Raw genomic sequence first — 22471 nt, 5'->3', positions numbered from 1 at the left:
ATTCACAACGCAGCGCTGTCTTAGTTTCTTTCTGGTCGATGAACATAGATCACCTAACGACGCGCTTATGCTCACTTGCAAGCTTCGACGTGCACCTGTTGCAGCCGAGCGACGCCATCGTTTTTTGGTGGGGACGGAAAACGTGAAACGGACACCAGAAAACCTGAAAACTCGAAAGAGAGAAAATCGCAAATCCTTTACGGGATTATCATTCTTACTTTCAACGCAAGCAATCTTGAACGTAATGCCTATTTCTTTTCTTTTTATGTTGTCTTTCATGCTACGTATTCTACAAAAACTAGCGTTCGCGCACTACATACAGAAGCGGAGTAAAAAAGTGCGTGGTTCGGTTGCGTAGCCTTGGCTGTGCTGCCACAGAAAGTTGTCGCCGGGTATAGACGGTTTCGCCAGCGCTTGCCGTTCTCTGGCAACATTGTGCGTTGACCGGAAACTGGCCCTAGAAAACTTCCTGTTTACCTTGTTTTAGCGTGGTTTTAGCCTGCGTTGCTGGCCGCGGCTGCTTGTGTTTCGATGTTTTCTGCTGATAGAATTATCCCGATGAAGCGCTCGCGACTCGGGCACTGTCCTGTAGTGCCAGAATGCAGTCTGCGATACGGGAGCTAATTTGCTATCGCAAGTCAAAACGTTCTGTTTCCCGAGAGGTGAAGGCAGAAAGAGCGCCTGGATTGCAGCGATCAGGCGAGAAAACTGGATTCCCATGAAAAGCGCGTAGATTTGTTCTGCCCACTTTATCAAAGGCAAGTAAAGTTCAAAGCATACTCTAATGGCACAGAGGCGATGCTGAGACGTTAGTCGAAGGTCCCCAATGAAAAAAGAACACGTCGGACGCCGTCGTCTTCCACCCGTGGCAGATAAGTACGCTGACGCCTGAAGTGGATAGCAAGAGGTGAAAGCTGGCTAACGCAGAAAATTCACCGTAAAGGTGTTTCCTGTAGTTGGAACCTCATCAGTGATGTGTACTGTTCGAAGCAACACGCGGAGCACCAAAGCAGCCGCATTCAACATGAATTCCCGCACAGTGTAAGTCGCGGTGCCCGTGTTTTGTTACCGTTGAGTTTGCATTTTATGAGAGCGACGCCTGCGAATGGGTTCGCATCAGTGAGAGCAAATGACTCATCACCTGTCTTGTTGCCGCCAATGGACATCGCCCCACTCTAGCTAAATCATCTTCCGGTGTGAGTGTGGGCAGTAGATGTAGGCGGGTTAACTTGAAAGTTGGATTCATGAATACTGTACTCGTGAATAAACCATAGTAGTTCGCGTGACTCAGCCGCACCTGACATCATCGCATGAGTACATTCATCTATATTATCTCAGTCACACCGAAAACGTCGGATTGCGTGCGATTCCGATCGGCGCCGATCTCTATCAAGAGTGGTGTGACACAGGCGCAGTAATAAGCGTTGGGAGCAGCCCGCTGCGCGCTAATCGCGCGTACCGAAGGACTAAAATAAAGTTCTTCATCCATCCATCCATCGTGAGGTTGTGTGCCTAGACGAATATACATAAATGTGTCCGCGGCTGTGATAAAAGGCAGGTTTTTGGCTCCTGTCGAAAAGCCGAATTGCACGACTTCTCTATCCAGCGGATCAGGCAATTCTCCTCGCGGTTGCAGTTTTTGCTTGTACCTCTCCCGTGCGACGTCGTCGAGCCCCTTCATGCAGACGCTAGACATCGCTCTAAACACATCTGAAGGAATGCGCCAGAAATAATACAGCAACAAACTCACACCAAGAAATACGGCCGGGACCATTGAAAAAGTATTACCGGAAGTGGCGCACCGGAAGTCTTCTTGGGCAGGCCGTTCGGTGCACGCCAGTTTGTTTATAAACAGCGAAACAGTCTATAGATGCATGTGGAAGTTTTAATATTGTGTATATAATTTATACATACGCTCTAATCGGTGTGACGCATTCAACGGGGCCATTTATATATCGAATTTAATAACTGTGCCGGAGCCGTGTACACTATGTTTAAAGGGACACTAAAAGCAAATGTTAAGTCGGCGTTGATTGTTGAAATAGCGTTCCAGAAACCTCGTACTGCTTGTTTCGTGCCGAGGAAATACTTATTTTGAATTAAAATCACCTTTTAGTGGTCTGCACAGCGTTAGCGCACTTCAAATCACGCGCCTGCAAAGGCCTCCTGACGTAGCCGTTGCCTTGCCCAACGTTGCCCGTATTTGCTGCCTGGCAGCCGACGCTGTCGTTTCTGCTCTGAAGGGCGCATTACACAACATCACATGGACACGGAATTTTGTCGAAGTTTCAGTTAGAGCGACATTAATTAGCCTGCAAGGCACACGCAACAGTACGCGATAACGAAACTACCACTAAGACGCGACCGCGCGAGCGCAGCGCAGCCCTGCGAAAACGGAACTTTTGCACAACCTGCACCGTTCTTCACAGTAACCTCAAAGTTTTTTTTTTCCCAGGAATCAAACAGAAACGCACAAGCAGCATTTTATTACGTCTTGCAATGCTCGGAATGTTTTTTTTTTTTTTATCATAAGCAGCTTGAATACTTCTGATAATTTGTGCTCGGGACTCGACGTCTGCGGGCTCATTCCAAAACGTCCCACTGGTGGCGCATATAGTGTCCTACATTTACCTTAATTTCTCGATTACTGGAGAGCTGCTAGTGATAATATTGACGTGCTAGACATTCTCAAACATTGACCTTTCACTCTGACATGAATTTCTATTTGCCTTTAGTGTCCCTTTAATGTCTTGTGCGCCCAAAGCCGCGAGACGAGCCCAACCATGTTCCAGTGGCAGTTTCTCGCGACATTACCAGACATTACATGAAAGACCGGCGCCTAACCATCCGTTTTACGTGTACGCCGCATCACACGAGGGAGACAAAGCAAAGATAAAGTGCGGAGTCAAATGGGCTGGCCCTGACCTCGGCGGTTCAAGAGCGACCTCAAACAATGGCGTCATGTCAGCGTCGGTCGCGTCGAAGGAACGGGGTCATCACAGTCGGGCGAGGAGTGCGCGGCGAGCGGCGCTGACGGGCGTACGCGACGTGCGGCACGCGTGCGTCGCGAGCCCATATAGACGCCTCGGAAGCTGCCGCCCGCTTCGGCGAAGAAGACTGGCCCACATCTCGGGGCGCGTTTCTTGCGTTGCCGGATGCGAATTCGCGCGGAGGGCGCAACGCCCGGTCGTCTGTAGAGCGCCCCTTCGCTTTGCCTCGATCTGCCTCCGCGACCTATGCTTCCATGCGCCTTCTCCAGCCTCTACGGCGAGAGACAAACCACGCCGAGGTGCTGTCACGAGAGCACGAATAGAAAAAAGAAAAATGGAGGGAAGGGCGCTGCCGCAAACCCTCTGAGGTCGTCAAACGAGAGCCCTCTTTACCTGGTGCTTCCACATTCGTCAACCGTCACCTCGACCTTGGCGTCAGCCAGCCCCAAGCGTGGTTCTTGCGTCATTCATAATCTTGCACCTGTCTTTCGCATAGATAGACAGTGAGAGAGAGAGAGAAATAATATGACGGAGGAGGGTAGCTGTGGTAATTGTCGCGCTGACTTGACATTCTATGCAGCAAAAGGTATCACAGCGCTAGCAGACACAGACGAGAAAGACACAACGGCACGAGCGCCGTCCTTATGACCATAACATGCTGCTTCCGTATCAGTCATCCCATTCTAAGCTGGTGAAACGTGCAATTGCTAATCTATGCCTTGACAACGCGCTTCATAAATCATGCCCTCATAAAATATCTATTAGCTTTGATAAATAAAATAAAAGCATTTTGTAGCAGGTTGCGCTAACCATGTCCTCATTTCAGTAGCAGAGAGTGCGTTTGAATTGTTAAATAAACCGAATGGCGAGAGCAGTTCTGACGGTATGAAAAGGGTTGTCGGTGCACAACATGTGACATGCTTTAAAGAAAATTAGATGGAAGGTAAAGCTCGACGTGTTAAGGCTTGTTCACACCTGCGACTAGCACCGGTCGTGCGATCACTTGCGACTGGCGACGAAAAAGTGACTCAATTGGCCACCAATATTCACACCTGCGGGCGACTTGTACTAGTCGCCTCAGAGAATTCACGTTTCCTCATATGCCTCGCATTGTCATTGCCCTGTAACGTAGGCTGACGTCTCGTTCCTGCGCACCTGACTGGTTCAGACGTTTGCGACTGTAGTCGCGCAACTGAAAAATCGAGCAGCGAGCGACTGAGTCAAAGCAGTCGCTTTGCACCCAAAGTGGCCATTTGCGACCAGTCGCTTTGCGACTAACTTGGTCGCGCACCGGTGCTAGTCGCAAGTGTGAATGATTTTATATTCTTTCCCACAGAAATTATTTGGCATTTGCAAGGCCACAGACCGGTTCGCTGAGAGACGTGCATGACATTCAAAGAAGCATCAGTCTCCACTTGTATAATGCGTAAAGAATTTTGCGTAAAGAATGTCGCGTGTCGCATCCCGTTTTCATGCGGGAAAATGTAAATTGGGCGGTCTGGGAAAACAGTCTTACGAAAAATTTAGACAACAGTTTAATTTTCTAGATTACGTTAGAATAACAGCTTCGTGCTACGTGATGGCATACATGGAAACAGTGGGATACAAGATACTGGGCAAAAAATAATAGATTATTTATCTAAATTCTATGGCTGCTAACCGGTACCACGTGTGCTATTCCAAAGTAGGCACATAAATAGCCGTCAAGCTGCTGTTAATGTCGATGGCGCGTGCGTTGTATGTACATAGGCAATAAAGGAAAAAAAAAAGGCACGTGCGTTGAAGCCTTGAGTGATTCTGTGTGTGCTTGTGTATGTGTGCTCTCGCTTATTATCCCTTCATGCCTCAATATACGTTGTTCTGCTGCTTACTTACCATTGTAATTAATTTAATTATTTAGCGGATATTAATTAGCGTATCAAGCAATGGCATTCCGCCTTTTTTTTTCATTTCACCTCATATATGCTTTTGCAGTATAATCCACTTGACAATGCGCACATACATATGAACAAAATAGGCGCAAACCTCCAGTTGGCTAATTCTAGTCCACAAGAGTTAGTACGGTTACTAAGTTGCTAGTGCGGTTACTAAGAATTTAGTGACGGACTAACCACGTAGCGAACTCGCTTACTAACCATGGAGGGAATTTCACTAACCTGCATTTTACTACGTTCACTTACTAAGTGGTTAGTGCATTCTGCAACAAGTAAACGGTTAGTATTTAGTTAGTGAATATGCCGACCTTGTTTTCTAAGAGAGTATAAGCATAAATTGAGCCTGTTCATGGTAGCAATTGTGGATGCCAACCTTTATTGAAAGAGTGCACTGTTGCGCATAGGAATGCAGGTAGAAATACGCAATAGGTTGTTCAAGCCTCCCTGATAACGAGGACCGGTGGTAGTCACGTCAGCCGCCCTTCGGTGGCGCTGAGTGCAAATGAATTTGCCTTTCTGGACGCGGCAGTGTTTTCATGTGCGTTGATTAAGGCTTCTTAATAATAACGTCTGGGGTTTAACGTCCCAAAACCGCGATACGATTATGAGAGACGCCGTAGTGGAGGGCTCCGGAAATTTCGACCACCTGGGGTTCTTTAACGTGCACTTAAATCTACGTACGCAGGCCTCAAGCATTTTCGCCTCCATCGAAAATGCAGCCGCCGCGGTCGGGATTCGACCCCGCGACCTTCGGGTCAGCAGTGGAGCGCCATAACCACTAGACCACCGTGGCGGGGCGATTAGGGCTTCTTCAAGTACGGACCTACAAATACTGTTTTTTCTGGTAATAAACAATCAGTTGAAAGTTAGCGCTAGTTCCGTTGTGTCTTTATCATCCGCGTCTGCTAGCGCTCTGATACGTTTTGATACATTTAACGCGAACTAGCCCAAAAATCCACTTCGTCAAAATCCTATGCAGGTTTCACAGATTATGCCAATATGAAAGGGGTTCAATAAATACGATCAAAGTTAAAAAAAAAACACTACGAACGTACACTGTGCCTTAACGTTGATCACATTTTCTTAATGTTGATTTTACCACAGAGGTACGCATACATTTTAAAATACCTCGAGGTAGCAACTAAGCAGACAAATGTGCAACTTAGACTGTTTAATTTTTTCAGTATGAAGAGCCAGATGAAGCCAGATGAAGAGCCAGGTGACGTCCAGCGAGCTTGCAAGTATTTCCGCATACGAAAAACGCTCGCGTTGCTTATTCTCGCAACGAAACGAACTACAGGTGCTACAGGCTGCCAATTTCATCCAGAATAACGGAACTGCCAAAGAACTCAAACTTATGGCGCCCTTGGCAGATGCCCACCAATGACGTGACTGGCAACGCGTCATCGTATGGCAAGAATAAAGCGACCCTACTTATCTGATCGCGCTGGCCTAGTGTCTCGTTGATAATCGAGGGCAAAGGTGCAGCTGCATACGCGCTCTGACGCCTGCAGCGGGCGACTAAGAGAGAAAAGCCCGAGAGCAAAGGGCCGCGGAAGGTATCTTCTTTTTTGTTTACTGTAATAATCGTTATCAAGTTAGTATTACTATATATTCAGTCAGTTACGATTCCCGGAAATTTCTGAGCTGTGAGAAAAAAAAAAGGTTTTCTTTTCCGGACATTTTGGAACGATGTGGGAAAATATTCAAGCCCTTTTACCAGGTAACCATACACCTGACTTTCAAAGTAATTTTTTTCTTGATCATATCATGAATAAGAGCCCTGCAAGGAAAGTCGTATAGTATTGTAGTAAAAGGTCGGATCCTTTGTATAATGACGGGCTATGTGACGAGTGTTGAGGGTACTCTCCTGTTTAGCAAAGATGGAGATGTAGCACACCCCCACCGTAAAAATGTTGCGCAAGCTGGTTGAAACAATGTGACCTGTTGTTCGTACTGATAAAAGTTATACAAGTTATACCAGCTTACCTTTTGCATGGAGTACACCAATTCACTCCATTTTCTTGGGTAAATTTTGACTGTTATCTTGTTTTCGCTTTTTATGCCCTGGTAATTAAGAAAACGATGAAAAGGGGTGCTTGTTTTACTTCGTTTTCTTTCTGGACCCTCATATCTATATTATCAGGATGATTAATGAGTATTTGCTTTGATTATTCCGTATTTGCTGAAACTTTTGTGTGGTCATTAAGTTAACGTTATTTTCACCTTTTAGGTTTATCTCCTTATCAAGTAGTGTGCCCATGCAAAAACGAGTGCATTTTTTTCACGCACCTGCATGATAGCATACACGACGACCTGCACGAGTCTATCCTAGCTTCGCACTCTTGCACAGGATCTATCCCGAAATTCAAACGCCAAACACTTAATTGCGCGCTTTGCCCAGACTGCCAGTTTAGAACGCATGCTCTGGCGGTGTCCCGCGTTACGGGCTAACGAAGTCGTTACGTCGTCTATGTGGGATGCTGCGCTACGCAGTCAGGATTTGGAAGCACAACGATGGACAGTCCAACGGGCCCGCGACGTGGCGGAGAGGCTAGGCCTATCTGTCCCTATGTGGGAGAGGCCCGCTACGTGCTAGTTCACGCCCCGAAGGACCTCAATAAAGTTTTTCCATTCCATACCTGCATGCTAGTTGCCGAAGAAAAAGAAGGGAGCAAGCATACAAGCAATTTAGCAATAAGGAAGGATACCATATTTTCTGTAAGCAGCATACATTGGTACGTTTAGCCGAACGAAATTTCCTCGTGGCTGTGAGATATGTGAGCTGAGTTCACTCTATAACGATTGTTTTTAAGCACGTGAATATAAAAAACAATGTAGGGGCATAAGGAGATGATGGGATGTGAAGTCATATAAAAATATCTGCTCTTGGTGGAATTCTATGCCAGGGAACATCGCACCCAGTTGGCCTCAGCGGAGCGGACTTGCCGAGCAGTTGGTGGCAGGCGAGCAACAGGAATTAGACGATCAGGTGGTACAATAAGGTACAACGGCACAGCACTCTCAGCTGTAAACAAGCATACTACCTTGTGCAAGCGCTATACTGGATAACAAAAGAAATTGTGTTGTCCCGGGCATAAGGGACAACAAAGGAATTTGACACCACATTCTTGTCCCTTGTGTTGATACAAGGACATGCTTGTTGTCCCTTAGTATTCTCTTCCATTCACTACCATGAACCATTGCCAACCAGCTTAATTTGCTGTGTTTGCACATATATAGCACACTTCGCTATAGTGAAGTAGCGATGTGTACCATGTGTGGCTTAGGAAGCGTGGAGCACCTCTTTCTGTCTGCACACCAGGTTGGCCGGTTTTTTGCGAACACGTTCGGTGCAGTCTGTAACGTCTGCCGTCGATTGGACTGCCGTAAGTACAAAAAGTACCTCGCGCGAGTTTGGAATCGCAATGGCGACCAGTTTTCCGAGTAGAAAGTGTGGGTCTGGTGTCTTGATTTTCTGCTTATATAACACGTTTTCGAATGAACTGCACGTAATATTCGTGCAACTGAGAAAATCATGTAATGTGACCTTTAACTTATACGTTTGGCATCTGGTAGAAACATTGTTTAATTAATGGCGCCATTGACATTTTAATTTACGACGTAATCGCTGCTATAAGGTATGTCACTTCTCAGCGCGTTGCGTCCGCGGTTCACACTTGTGCGCTTGCAAATGTGTTGTGTATTAAATTTCTTCTTTTCAGAGCGCAGCTCTTAGGGTGCCCGTTCCTGCGTTGAGCGGCGTCGCCGTCGCCGTTGCCGCCACCGTCGGTGGCGTAACCGATAGACATGAAAAAGTAACCTATAGACACGAAAAAATAAAATGAGAAAGGAAATATCCAGGATCGAATGGGATTTGAACCCGGGCCCCCTGCGTGGCAGTCGAGAATTTTACCACGGAACCAGGCTGGTGCTTGAAACTCACTTGCAAAAAGACCCTATACAGGTGTCATGCCGGGCAAGGAATCTCGTTAAACTATGTAATATAGCGTGAAAGAACAGTAAAATAACAACCTGTCATCACACAGTGCTAATTCCGCAACGAGTGTGTGGTTTAATGCTTCCCACCAACTGCAAAGTGCTCAACGATAATTCTTCATCGTCATCAGCCACATACAGCAAAAACAAAGTCACATAATACCTTACAGGTGTGTAGCGGGTACCTCGCTTATCCGCAGATAGACGAATAATGGCGTAGTGGGTGCTGTCCTACTTCACAAAAATTATGATTTGTGGCGTAGTCGATACCTTGCGGAAAGCCAAAACTTCAAACACAGTTGGCCTTGCCCCAACACGAAGCTCAGAATTCGCATTAAGCAGTATCGTAATCGTCGGTGATTTTTTTTTTACTTTCTCTACCATAGTTAACGTGCTCTCACTGAAAACCCATTAATTACGCCAACCTAATGACATGTACGTGTTGGGATAAATTGAGAGTATATATGACGGTATTTAAACCTCTTTTATTCATCAACGTAATTATAGGTACGCGTGCATATTGTGAGTTGGGACAATGTAATGATTCTGTTCCAGGAATTTTCGCGCTTCATCATTGCTCCCGGCGTAACTTCACCTACGTACAGTCAGCCGCAAAAGTTCACGGACCACGCGAGCGCGTGCCAAACTGCCTGTCCACTTCTTGGATGTGGGCGCGAAAAGACAAGGACGAAGGGAAGGAAGACACAAACACTGGCGCTACCTGTCTTTTAGCGCTCACATCCAAGAAGCATGACAGACCAACAACACCGTATCGCTATACCTTGCCTGTCCACGCCACCTAGCCATGCGCCACCTACCATTCACCGCAGCGCTGGGTTGGGAACGGTTTGCTTGTTATTCACTATAGCATATCAATTTTCTTCTGCCGCGCAGCGCATTTTTGTAAATATAGTTCGTGAATTGTTTCCGCGCTGATTGGCGCAGATCGGCAGTAAGGCGGTCATATTTTTATTTTGACAGCAGAATCACGGCGGGCCTCGTGTTCTGTGCCGTTGGGCAGATATCAGTTTGCACGCAGGGCTGCGACTGATAAAAGTTATGCTGAGATATTGCTCTCGAGACAGAAGCACGTAGCCATGGCTGCTGAAGAAAGTGCCGCGTCAACAAGAGAAAGATAGGGAATGTTTGCGTCCAGTGAGAAAATAGACAGGCCATCGATTAAGGGAGGGATATGTTTTGGCTGTAGCGCTGCCGTCGATCGCCACAAGCTGATGTAGCGGAAATGTCGCGAAGAGGCCGTTGGCCACGAGCTCGCGTGGCCCGTACACGTTTGTGGTTGACTGTAATTGGTTCAATACGAACTTAATGGATTCCTTTCGATGAATTATGTTTCTATCTTTTAAACCACCCGTTCAAAAAGGTCGAATAGAGCTTCTCGTGTGTCACAGGTACGTTCGAGCCGTGATAACAGTAGGCCTAGATAAGCAGCCTTGCGGCACCGAGTTAAAGCCTTATCTGTAGAACTATACGAATCGGAGAATACGAGCAGGATACTGCGCGAATCTTAGTTACCACTAATGCTGCGCTGCAGGTATGTTACATCTAGCGCTACGATATAGTTTTCTCGTTTGCTCGCTTTCGTGCAACCTTTTAGCACCAGCGTTATTCGCGTATGCGAATAACTAAGCACCTAAGCACCGAGATTGCTTAAATATGCCCTTTCAAAAAACTTGGTCGCAATCGTAGCTGTCATATCTGCGTTACGTAGGAGCAAACCAGCGTTGCATAATCCGCGCCGTAGGGGCTGGAATGCGTGATTCTTTTTGGAGTAGGAGAGAAAGGAGGGTCAAGCGCGCACGATAACAAATACATACGTAGAGGGAACCTCGAAACACCACGGCGGTAGTAAGTGCATGGCGTAGGAACAAATATTAAGATGCGCATGTGAGGCATATTTTTAAACTCGCGTCTGCATCCACTTATATAGAATAAGCAAAATATTTTTGCGCTCTATCAATATCGCACTTTGGAAACAGGATTCTAGAACTTATTCCGCAGGTCTACCCCGGCGCAAATGAGCAGGGAAATTTGACTAATGTTGAGCCCTAAGTGGACTGAAAATTTTTCTAGGACATGTTCCAGCTGTTCCTTTTTTTTTCGTGGTTACTGGGTATTAATGTATTTCTGCATCTGTTTCGTACCTTATAGCTATCTGGAAGAATACAAGATCTGGGTTTGTTAGAGGGAGCTATGTATGAACCAACAAAATCATGTTCTGCAGGTATTATTCCTGATTTATTGTTTGATAACTGAGAGAGAATCCACACGCACTCACTGATGCTATCGTGTGGGTCAAAATGCCCATTTTAGCACGATCTATTTTGCTTGGATTTGGTCTTTATTCCGTACAATAGCAGTGTGATGGTGGTTGTGGATCAACTTATCCCTCTGTCTTTTTTCTTTGTTCAGCGCCGACGAAGCTGAGGCTGTCAAGGCGGCCTGAAGGCAAGAAAATGACGTCAACGAGCAGATTGGTCATCGCCAGTGTGAGGCAGTGAATTGACTGACAACTCCTACATAGAGCAGTGAACTTCGTACGCTGTACAAAATAAAAGAAAAGAAGGAGAAAAAGAAAACATACCCTTCCAATTTCTTGAGATTCGTCGTTTATTTATTTATTAATTAATTTATTTATTTATTTATTTGCAAGAATCCAGAAGGCGTGGTATGAGCCCGTTCAGGATAGACATTCTGTAATTAGAAAAAAATATCAAATAATAACTATGAAGACAAACTCAAACTGGAAACTAAACTGAAACCAAGGTAAAAACGCAGACAAAGCTACTATGAAAATAGGAAAACAAACATCACTCGCCTCGCTGGCTCATTGGTTACGGCGCCCGGCTGCTGACGCCAATGACACGTATTCGACACCGACCGCGGCGGTCGCATTTCGATGGAGGCGTTATGCTAGAGGCCCGCGTACTGCGCGATGTCAGTGCACGTTGAAGAATCCCAGGTGGTCGACACTATCCGGAGGTCTCCACTACGGCGTCACTCGTAATTATATCGTGGTAATAGCACGTAAAACCTCAGAAGTTAAATGATAAAACAAACTCCGAACCTTCAGAAGCTCTCTCTACAAATGAAAAATAGGAGATGTTGCTCCCCCCAAATGCACACTGAAGTGTGTACTGTAATCCCCTTTCTAGGACGTTTCCATTATTTTGGTGATTAAACGTTTATTCTCAAAGCAGTGTACCGGGGCAAGCCCCGGTTCTTCTGAATGCGGAAGGTTTCCTCATTCCACGAGCCCTCTGGCCTTAGCTGCCTCCTTGGCCCTGGTGACAAACATTAAAAAAAAAATGAAGCACACTTGAGCTTCGCCTTCAAGTGCGAAACACGACGGCGTAATCGGGCTCCCATCGCATCATCTTCTCATTCGCTTGCCACGCTTCGCTTCTCGGCGGGCACCTCAACCGTGCCGTGAGGAAAGAAACGTTTGTGCGCGTGACATTTGGCGTTGTAAACTCTCCTGGAATGCCTACTGCAAGTAAACTTGCGAAATGCCCACTACGCTATAATTCATCATTTTATGAAATTAGCCAAGTACCCACTACGCGACCGTAAGGAAATTCTTCGCACCCACGCAGCTGCACACTTTGTTGATGCTGTGTCTAATAATGATCATTAATTATGTCTGAGCCCCCCGCTTTGTGATCGGTGAGCCTTTAAACCACTCGCTCGTTGTGCAATTCACATGGTGTGACACCTGCTGCGATTCTACGCTTATGACACGTAATATTACATTTGCTAACGCGACCCTTCGCACTACATTGCACCAATATATGTTGTTATTTTTTTTCCTAAGTAATTTCAAGCACTGCCTGACCGCACGCAGAACGCTTTGGTGCGATTCCGGCTCGAACCCTGGTTTTTATTCTTAGCATCTATCGCGAGTTTTTGCTCACAACAAGCGCCGCCGACATTGACACCGACAGCGGACTTTCTGCGACATGGGCGGTTCAACGCTACCGCGTTAAAACGGTAATTCACAAGGTGATAGCTTGTGGCCGCCATCTCAGTAACATCAGTATGGTTAAGAAGTTAAGGTCAAAAGAACATTTTGTTATGCTTAAACACAAAAATACAACGATATGTAACCACTGTCTTCTGTCGCTGTTGTAGCGTTGGGATATCTAGTTCCATGATCTAGTTGTATAAGCAGATGTGCGATGCCAGAAAAATATAAAGCAGACGGCTGTGAGCTGAATTCCTGCACTGCCTTGACTTTACACTGGAATATAATGCCGGTGTTGCAGGGTCACTTCTGATCTCGATCGGGCCTGATCCTAATCGAATTTCTTCATTGTGATTGGCTCCTTAACGCAAGCTGTAGAAGGGAGCCTATCATTGTTGAGAAATTTCATCCCGATCAGGCATAATTGCGATCAACAGTACACCATGTCAGAGCGACATAAGGTGCTTTCGGATGGGACCCGTTGCACGAAAGGTACGCTCAAGTTATTGCACACCTATAATTCCGCCCATGCAGCATAATGAGCAGTCTGAAGACTAGCGTATCCGCGCGAAACGATCGAACGGTGATTATAACTTGTGCGATTGTAACATGTACAGTATAACAAGGAGATCTAAATTCGCAGAAAAAGAGCGGTGCTCGCTTTAATGTGAGACTGTGAACGTAAACAAGTTCCCCTGGGCGGGTAAAGAGGAGAAATGAGGCTAAGTATATGTCAGCAACAACATGGAAGCAACATTAGCGCTCTATAAGTCAAGTGCGCATATTGCAAAACGCTCGAGGACCGCAGACAACGATAAAGAAACAATAGCATTTGTTTCTCTTTGTCTCAACGCAGTATCTGCCGTCCTTACACGCGCTGCAGTTTAGTATCAGGGCTTAATGCCAAGTCGCCTAGCTTTCAGTACTGCTGTGCGTTGGATGTGACCCCTTTAAAGAAGCACAAACGTGCCAAATGACACATTTCAGATGGCCGTGGCGGGCTCATCTCGTGAACATGCATCATTTACGAATGGAGCTGTAATCACAAACCATCTAAAAGCTTTCGAACAGCACCAAGCGAATGTAGCCAACAAATCATTCAAGCTCTGCAAAGCGTACGCTTCGTGCCCCGCACCTTGTATGTGAGCAGCATCGCTCCTGCGCACTTCTTGCGCTACCCAGCGCGGGGGAGATGACTTGCGAACCAAGGCCCGTATTTGCAAGAACGTCTCACGCTAGAATTGCTCGTAAGAGAAAATTTCAGCCAATCTTCGTTCTGGACGTATCGCTAGAGAAACCAGCTCGCCAATGTCAAAGATGACTTATAGGAAAGAAAAGCTTTGTGAATTAGGCCCCAAGTCAAGATTTATGATCCACGTTTTGAGAGAACAGCGATTTCCTCAACGCAAGAGACAGCGGCCTACACCTTTGTTTCCGCATCATGTGTCGAATAAAGTTCGAGCTATAGGCACTCGCAAGGAGTAGTTGCATCATTTTTAAAATTACATTCAGCACCTAAAAGCGTAGTTGCGAAGTGGCGTTATGCGATATCTTCAATTCGCTTTTTATGCACACAGCAGTATGCGCTTGCAGGAACCTATCAGCATGAGTCAATGAAATGGACGCAGTAAGCTTGCCGTCTAGGTGACAGTTGTGAAGAAGGTGTGGGCTTGGCGACCGCGGACAAACTCTGGGCAGCCAATCGCAGAGGCGTGTCCAACGTCATGGGCAATCCAGGAGACAAAAGACGCCCTCCGAAGCTCGACTGCCTATAGCGTCTGTTGCTGCGATCCCACTATCATTACGCCCCCTTCTTCTGGTTTGCACAGTTGGGATGCTTTATTTTAAGGTATGCGGTTGTGATGTAAGTGAAATCTCTCGTCGTCAAGCTTATGTAACTGCAGGCACAAGTGTGGACCGTAATGCTAAACCTTCTTCGCATAGCCCAATAAAATGCTAACCATGTTTACAGAAGTCCCTTTTGGTTTCGATTGAAATCTGATAGGATTGCCCGTCCTGGCATGCTTTTTTGTTCTCAAATCTCACTGGTTGACAAACAGAATGGTATTTTCAGCACTGTAGATGGTTTTAATTGGGCCAGGCTAGTGAAGCGCGAGAACAGTGCACCAGGGGAGGAGGGTTGTGCCGGTGTCTCCGATAGGTACGCATTATCCTTGCTTATCTTACATTGTCTCGTCGGCGGTGATGGGCAGCGGTTGAATAACGGATCCTAAGCGAAGACGATTTGCCAGAGCGATGTCGTATAAATGTTCAAAGGGCTTGACAACTTTAAACTGCCAGAAAAGATATTTATTCTACGCAAAATAACATCTATTCTCAGCGGCGGTTACGAATCGCCAACGCCAGAGAAATCGGAGTACATTCCCTTCGGAGTGTATCCCTTAGTTCAACGCAATAATGAATGCACGCTTGGTTCCTTGACTATAGCAGCATATTATCTCATTACTCAGCCTTAGCCATTACGCATGCATGCCCATGGGCAGTACACATGCTGCAATAACCATAGCTGCTCATCTCTTATCAGCTGCGGCAAAGGGAAGCAATTTATAATGTAGGAAGTCAATTACAAGCGAATTATGCTATACTTATGGGTGCAGCAGTCGAGCCTATTCACACCTTATCCCTTCTGCACCTCATTAGCAAAAGTAATATCCAAGCATGCACTCCCTTTCGCAGCGCGTAACCAGCTGATCTGCTTGTTCTTAAGCAACCCCAGCTCTGCATGGAATCGCGCTGATGATTATGTGAGATTGTTTTTTCCCGGGAACTCGGAGGCGTCCCACCTACCTTTTTTTTCCTCTACATTCGCCCAGCCGCAGTTCCCTTTTACGCTTCATTCCTTCATTAGGAGTTTAGCGGAGAACAGGGGCAGGTAATCCGGTTTCCTAGAACGCCGATTGTTCAAGCCCGTGTGGAAACTTCGACAGTAATTGCTGTTCGAGTAAAGTACACTTAAGTTCAACTCCCCAGTCGACATACGCGCGGTTTTTGCGTGCGTGTCCGCTTTTACCCCATCTTCTGTCATTCTCTCCTTCTGACATTCAAACATGATGTCCTATCACGAGGCATTAGAACCTCCTTATAGATGCAGGCAGCGCGGGTGGTATCCATTGGCCCAAATCATGTGAGAACCTCCCACACTGTCCTCTCTGATCCAGTGATTGTGTATAACAGGATTTCCATCGTTAAAGAAGAAAAAATAATGCAGTGTTATTGCGTCTCAGAACAGGAGCAGAGTGATAGATGGGTGAAATGAGAGAGAGAGAGAGAGAGGAGGGGAGGGGGGGAGGGAGGGAGGGAGAAAGGAAAGACAGGGAGGTTAACCAGAAGCAGTCTCCGGTTTGCTACCCTGGGTGAAATGAGAAGACAACAAAATCCAGGGACGTCAACCAGATTGGTGTCTCGTTCCATTTCGTGCACTCTAAAGACGAAATGGACGATTGAAAGAAAGAATAAAGTGGCAGAAGAGGACAAAATACTTCGCGCGCACAGCAGCGTGAGGACTCGAAGGGTCGTAGAGCGTCTTCTCAGGCATGTTGGTTTTATGTACACGCAGAAGTTACACGACCTATAAAGAGTCCGAGGAGAAGTTTGACGGCAGCAAAACGAAAGAGTGCATGGCTTCAACTGTGTCTCATATAGATGACATAAGTTGCACTGTAGCTCTTTATGGAAAGCTGTCAAAAGACATTGGTAAAAAACATACGCAAAAGAATAAACTCCAATGCAGTAGGTGTCCACAGCATGAGAGCGAGCCTAAGTAAACGGCGAGGCGAAATAATTCAAGGAATGCGAGGCAGGAATGTAGAACAGAATGACGATAATATACAGGCATATGGATGCTATGGTGCTGAAAAAGCAGATAGGTTGTTGTGTGGGTGTTTATTCTTTACTATTTATACATGAATTCCATTGCAGCCCCCAAAGGCGGGAGAAAAAGAAATTCACAGCATATCCACGGGTGATTGATGAAGAGCTTGGGCGAAGCTCCTGAAGCAATCATGGTTACACCGTGAAATCTTCAGCGGTTTCGCCCAGCAGTAATAAAAGCGATAGCCCAGTAAATTATCAAAGACGCGACAAACACTGTATATATTTATACAAGAAATTTTATTATTCGTAAGTGGTAGCTAGACGTGGCTTCCGTTCCCCCTTCATTATAACGGCTTTATGGTCGGTGAAGTGATGGATCGGTGATGGGTCGTAGTGGGATGTTTGCAAAGACCAAGTAGTGGGCAGTTTGCAAAGGTGGCTTCCGTTCCCCCTTCATTATAACGGCTTTATGGTCGGTGAAGTAATGTATCGGTGATGGATCGAGTAGCATGTTTGCAAAGACGAAGTAGTGGGCAGTTTGCAAAGGACCGGTGATGGGTCGTAGTGGGATGTTTGCAAAGACCAAGGAGTGGGCAGTTTGCAAAGGTGGTTACGCCGGACAACGGAGACGTGACAAGGTTAGACTAAGAGGAGCTTCGCCCCTAAAAATTCGAGGCCCACACGGAGCACGGAGTCCTGCACGGAGTCCCAGCGTAAGCTGTACTTGATGTAGGCGCCATGAGAGAGTTTACGACGGGCTTCTAAGAGCCCGTCGTAAACTCTCTTATGGCGCCTACAGCAAGTACAGAGCAAAGAGTGAAGAGTTTCCATGTGCACACAATTATCGAAGCAGTGTCAGGTGTGCTTTGTGATCCTGGATATACGTTGCGAAGTACCCATTACGCGTATACGGCAACATGTTTGCTCGTGGTTTCAATGAGCATTCTGATGCAATAACACACCCATGGATCCGTACAAACTCTCTTGATTCAATGGTACATTGTACAGGTAGTAAATTGAACTGGAATCTCCTCTTTTGTAAATTAAAGATGTACGCATTTTTCTATACCCAGAAAGATATGCCATTTGCCTCTCCAATTATTAACGAGTGCATGACAAGTCATTCTAAAGTATCGTGGTGCTACTGTGATGAGTAATCTCTTTCGTACATAACACATTCATCTACCAGCAACCATATATGGGAGATGAAATTCCTGGATAAATATCACTAAAGTAAATTAAAAACAAAAGTGGATCCAAAACAGAGCAGTGTGGAACTCCTGATGTAAAAATCTATATATTAGAAAAAAAAAGTAAGCATTTGCCATTCGGGGCAACACACTTCTTTGAGAAAGGCTACATTCAATCCACTTTGACATAGTTGCGTCAATGTGCAGTGCATTAAGCTTAAATGATAGAAGGGAGAGTGATAGTTCTAAAATCTAGGAACACACTTTCTACCTGTCCAGCTGCATATACGCTCGACATCATGTCACGATAGAACTCACCCAGTTCTGTTATATACGCCAGTCCCCTTCGCAACCTATGTCGTTCTTTGAATGACACGTACAATATGCTCATTTAAATGATTTATTTCTTTGTATAGGGTGTATTCAGGCATTTCACATGAGACTGATGTAGGTGCTTTTCCAATCATACGGTAAAATACTTGTCGATAGAGATTTTACACAAAGTAAATAAAGGTACATGAAAATTGGTCCTTCGCAGCGTTGCAGTAGACGCGGGGAAATTCAGTCCCTGCCAATAGATTTGCTCTCATCGATATCCTTCAATATACTTTCAGTGTCATTCACGCGAGTTCAAAAGAAAGCATAAGCGAAATATTTTTTGCAGCTGGACCAGTATGGCAGTTGTGTTTCGGTAAGAACACCGACAAAAAAGTCGTTTAGTCGAACACCGACTAAAAAAAGCTCGGTCTCTCTTATCTAAAATGAATTATCATACAAATATAATTTAACTACTGTGTCCCCAAACAATGAAAACCACAGTGCTTTAAGTGCTTCCAGTTTGATTCAGGACTTCTTTTCATTTTGTTACTCAGTTCAGTGCATTAGCCATTTTTAGCCCTTTTTTTAGCTTATATTCGCGGGTAATCTTAGTTACTTTTTAAATGAGAAGCTTATTTACTCTATTTTTAAATGCGTAAAGTGCCCTCTTCCACTTGGTAATAAGTTATATATCTATATATATATATATATATATATATATATATATATATATATATATATATATATAATATATATATATATATATATATATATATATATATATATATATATATATATATATATATATGTGTGTGTTGTTACTCTTGGTAGTTTGCTTGTTTAAGCCGGGAAGAACTTACTTTTGGGACATGTGCACTTCTCGAGAAACATGTTCTTGAAATTTCAGGACACCCCCGCCGAGGTGGTCTAGCGGTTAATGCTCGACTGCTGAAACAAAGGTCGCGGAATCGAATTCCGGTCGCGGCGGCCTTATTTCGATGGAAGCGAAATGCTGGAGGCAGGTGTACTTAGATTTAGGTGCACGCTGAAGAACCACAGGTGTTCAATATAGCCGGAGCCCTCCACTACGGCGTCCATCATATCGCGGTTTCGGGGCGTAAAACCCCAACAAATATCATGAAATCGCAGAACATATTACGTTACTCGTCACAGATAAGCACTTATAAAGGACTCCCGAAGAAGCTTTTTTTTTTTTTTTTTTCGTAGAAATTCTATCGTAGTCACATGTCTTGTAAAACTGTAGTTTCCTGCTCGCGGATAACTTGCCACGGTTTCTTTCCCTTCTGATACCAGCGTAGTATTAATACCTTAACACGTTGCCTTCTGATAATATTTTTGAATGCCTTAGCGTATTCCCGCAGCTTCTTCGTTGTACATCTTGTCTCAGCTGAGTAATTTTCGCCAGCCCTGTGCTAGGAGTCTTTCCATTTTTTTTTATTGAAAAGCCCTGCCTGGCACGAGTTGTACGAGGAAAATTAGAGAATAATCCTTCTTTTCTTACTTTCGTTGTAGCTTCCTAAGCGGTGCGTCCTTTCTACAGACTTAAGATCAATTCTTAGGCGGGTTTTGCAAAGGGCTTTTTACCATAATTTCGATTTCATCCCATGACTGGGGGTTAATTGTCAACGCCGTAAAAACACAAGGTTTTCTCTGTGACTTCTATTCTCTAAGTGGTTCGTCCTCTTCTGCCAATTTTTTTTTGTTGCATGAGATGTCCTATTACGTCTGACTATTCTAAAAATTTCTTACTGATGTCCTTGATCAGGTCCTGAGTTTTACTATGATTATCTTTCTTTTTTACTATGATTATCTTTCTTTTCCGTCAGTATGCTCTCATTCCTTTCGAACCTTGCTTCAATGCCGTTTATTTCGAAATATGAGTTTCCTGGCTGATTTGCAGACATTTCAACAGATCCATCCCTGGCGTGTTATGAGGGTTCTGGTTTAGTTCAACGGTACCCGCGAGTATTAGCCTAACAACAAAATCAAATGGAGCACCCTGTTGGAACGAAAGCGGAAACCATACAAGCGCAGTCTGCGTATGCTGCGCCCACAGTTTCCGTTACAAACACATGACATCGTGCGACAAGCCGTGAACGCACTCACTAGTTTCTGCGTTTCAAAAGGATAGTACTGACTAATGTGCATCAGAAACAGTAACGTTAGCATCACGTCAGCAAGTGCGGCATCCCCAAATCCAACGAAACCGTAGTGCCCTTCATATACGAGGCATATTCAGAAAGTAAGGGCCGTTGATTACACTTAACTATTGGAAGGTCAGAACAAGGTTGCACACACCAATGGCCATGTACCGGTTCCTTCTGCAGGCACTAAGGTCATTGTTGGGACCCAGTAATTGTAAGCTGGTCGGTGCATGCAGACGATGATGTCCGCGGAATTCGTCGCTCCCGCCAGTTAGCGAGTGCGTGCGGTGATTCGATTTTTGTGCGCGAAATGACGATCAGCTGCCAAAATTTATCGAGTTATATAGTTTACGGACTTGCAGCAATGAGTGAAGGAAATGTTACGCAATGACGTCAAGACATCAAAAATGGCACCACAAGTGTACATGTTTAAGAGCGCAGTGGAAGGCCCAGTATCCAGACCGATGAAATCGTTGAACAGGTGAACCCAGAGCCGTATATTCCTTCGGAGAGTTCGGCGGAGGGGCGGAGCCAACAACCATCCAAATTTAGCGGCGGCGCGGCGCTGTCCGCCATTTTGTGCCGCGGCACTGTAAGCTCGCGTTGGCGTGCGCCCGCAACGCTCCGTCTCTGGCGAACCCTTTCTTCAGCGACCGCGCTGCAAGCCCCTATTGCGACGTCCGTGCAGGTCCACGATGTTCCACGCAGCCGACACGTGCACGATCAGCAGCAAAGACACACCAGGTCGGTCACAGAGGAAGCATAAATGCCGACAGCGACGTCACGGGTACAGCATCACGAGAAACCTCGGCACGAAATGGCGTCGGCGGCGCGGAAGCGCGCCGTTGCCAGACTGGCGGCGAGATCAAAAGAGCGCCGAACTCTCCCAAAGGGAATATACGGCTCTGGGTGAACCTAGAACCGTGATTAGATCGACTACGACGATAAGCGCTCTGATTGATATATTTCCTTTTGTTGGGCGCTCCATGGTTTAAACGACTGTAACATAAAACCCCTGATATTGCAAATTGCGTGCTGTCTATAGGCGGATACAACTTTAGAAGTCCGCGGCATTTCCTCCTCAAAGGCGGATGCACACGATTGCTGTACCAATGGGCGCGCACGCCAGACTGACGTCATGAGCCGGACGGGCGGAGACCCCGCCTTCGAAGAAGATGGCCAAGTGCATGAGCGGGACTATTTCTTTAGTCACGGATGCGATCGGCTGCAGAGCTTCGGCCGTCGGGCCTCTTCGGACTTCTTAAGTTGTTTCCGACTATAGGTGGATACCAACAATCCTTAGAGGAAAGAATGTCCATTATCAATTTTTAGTTTGAAGCGCACCGAAGACGCGGACAAGGATGTGGGCAGGACAGATCTTACTAAGCGCTGTCCTGTCCACTTTTTTTTTGTCCTGTCCACCTATCACTGACGAAAGCTTTTCTGGAGCATGCACAAAGGAATGAACCGGTTCTGTCGCGCTGAATAGGGTGCCCAGTAAGCTTCTTGTCAAAGCAGGATGCACAGTATATAGCACCTGAGTGACTGAGAAGCTGCTGACTCGAGCAGCAAAAACATTACCTAATCAACGGTTACCTCACGAATTCAAAGCGGCTCGTAAATGGATGTGGCCAGCCCTCGACTCGGGATACAAATAGAGACGCGCTGAGCTACTCTTTTGCGACGAGTGACGCACATGGCTTTGAAACAATGTTCATTGGATTCTGCTACAAGAGCAAAAAAAGTGAACACCGTCGAAGCAAGGTAATCGCATTCAGAGCAAGGTAAGTTAGATAACTTGCATATAATAACCCATGGGGAAGAAGCCTACATAGTACATGATTTCGGATTCAGTTTAACACCCTGATGCACAGACCTTTTCGCTGGAGTTCGCTTTACTTCGGCCGGCAAGACGCTGCACACAGCCTCCTCTGACTACGGTGAGAAAAGCCCATTTCTTTACCGACAGGTGCAAAGTTTTCGGACACATTGGTAGCTTAGCACCGAGTGTCAAGCTTGACGTTGTATAATAATTGTACACGTATGAGAAGGTAGGCTG

The sequence above is a fragment of the Rhipicephalus sanguineus genome, chromosome 1 (genome assembly GCF_013339695.2).
Source record: "Rhipicephalus sanguineus isolate Rsan-2018 chromosome 1, BIME_Rsan_1.4, whole genome shotgun sequence".
Classification (NCBI taxonomy): domain Eukaryota; kingdom Metazoa; phylum Arthropoda; class Arachnida; order Ixodida; family Ixodidae; genus Rhipicephalus; species Rhipicephalus sanguineus.
This window is presented reverse-complemented; position numbering follows the sequence as displayed.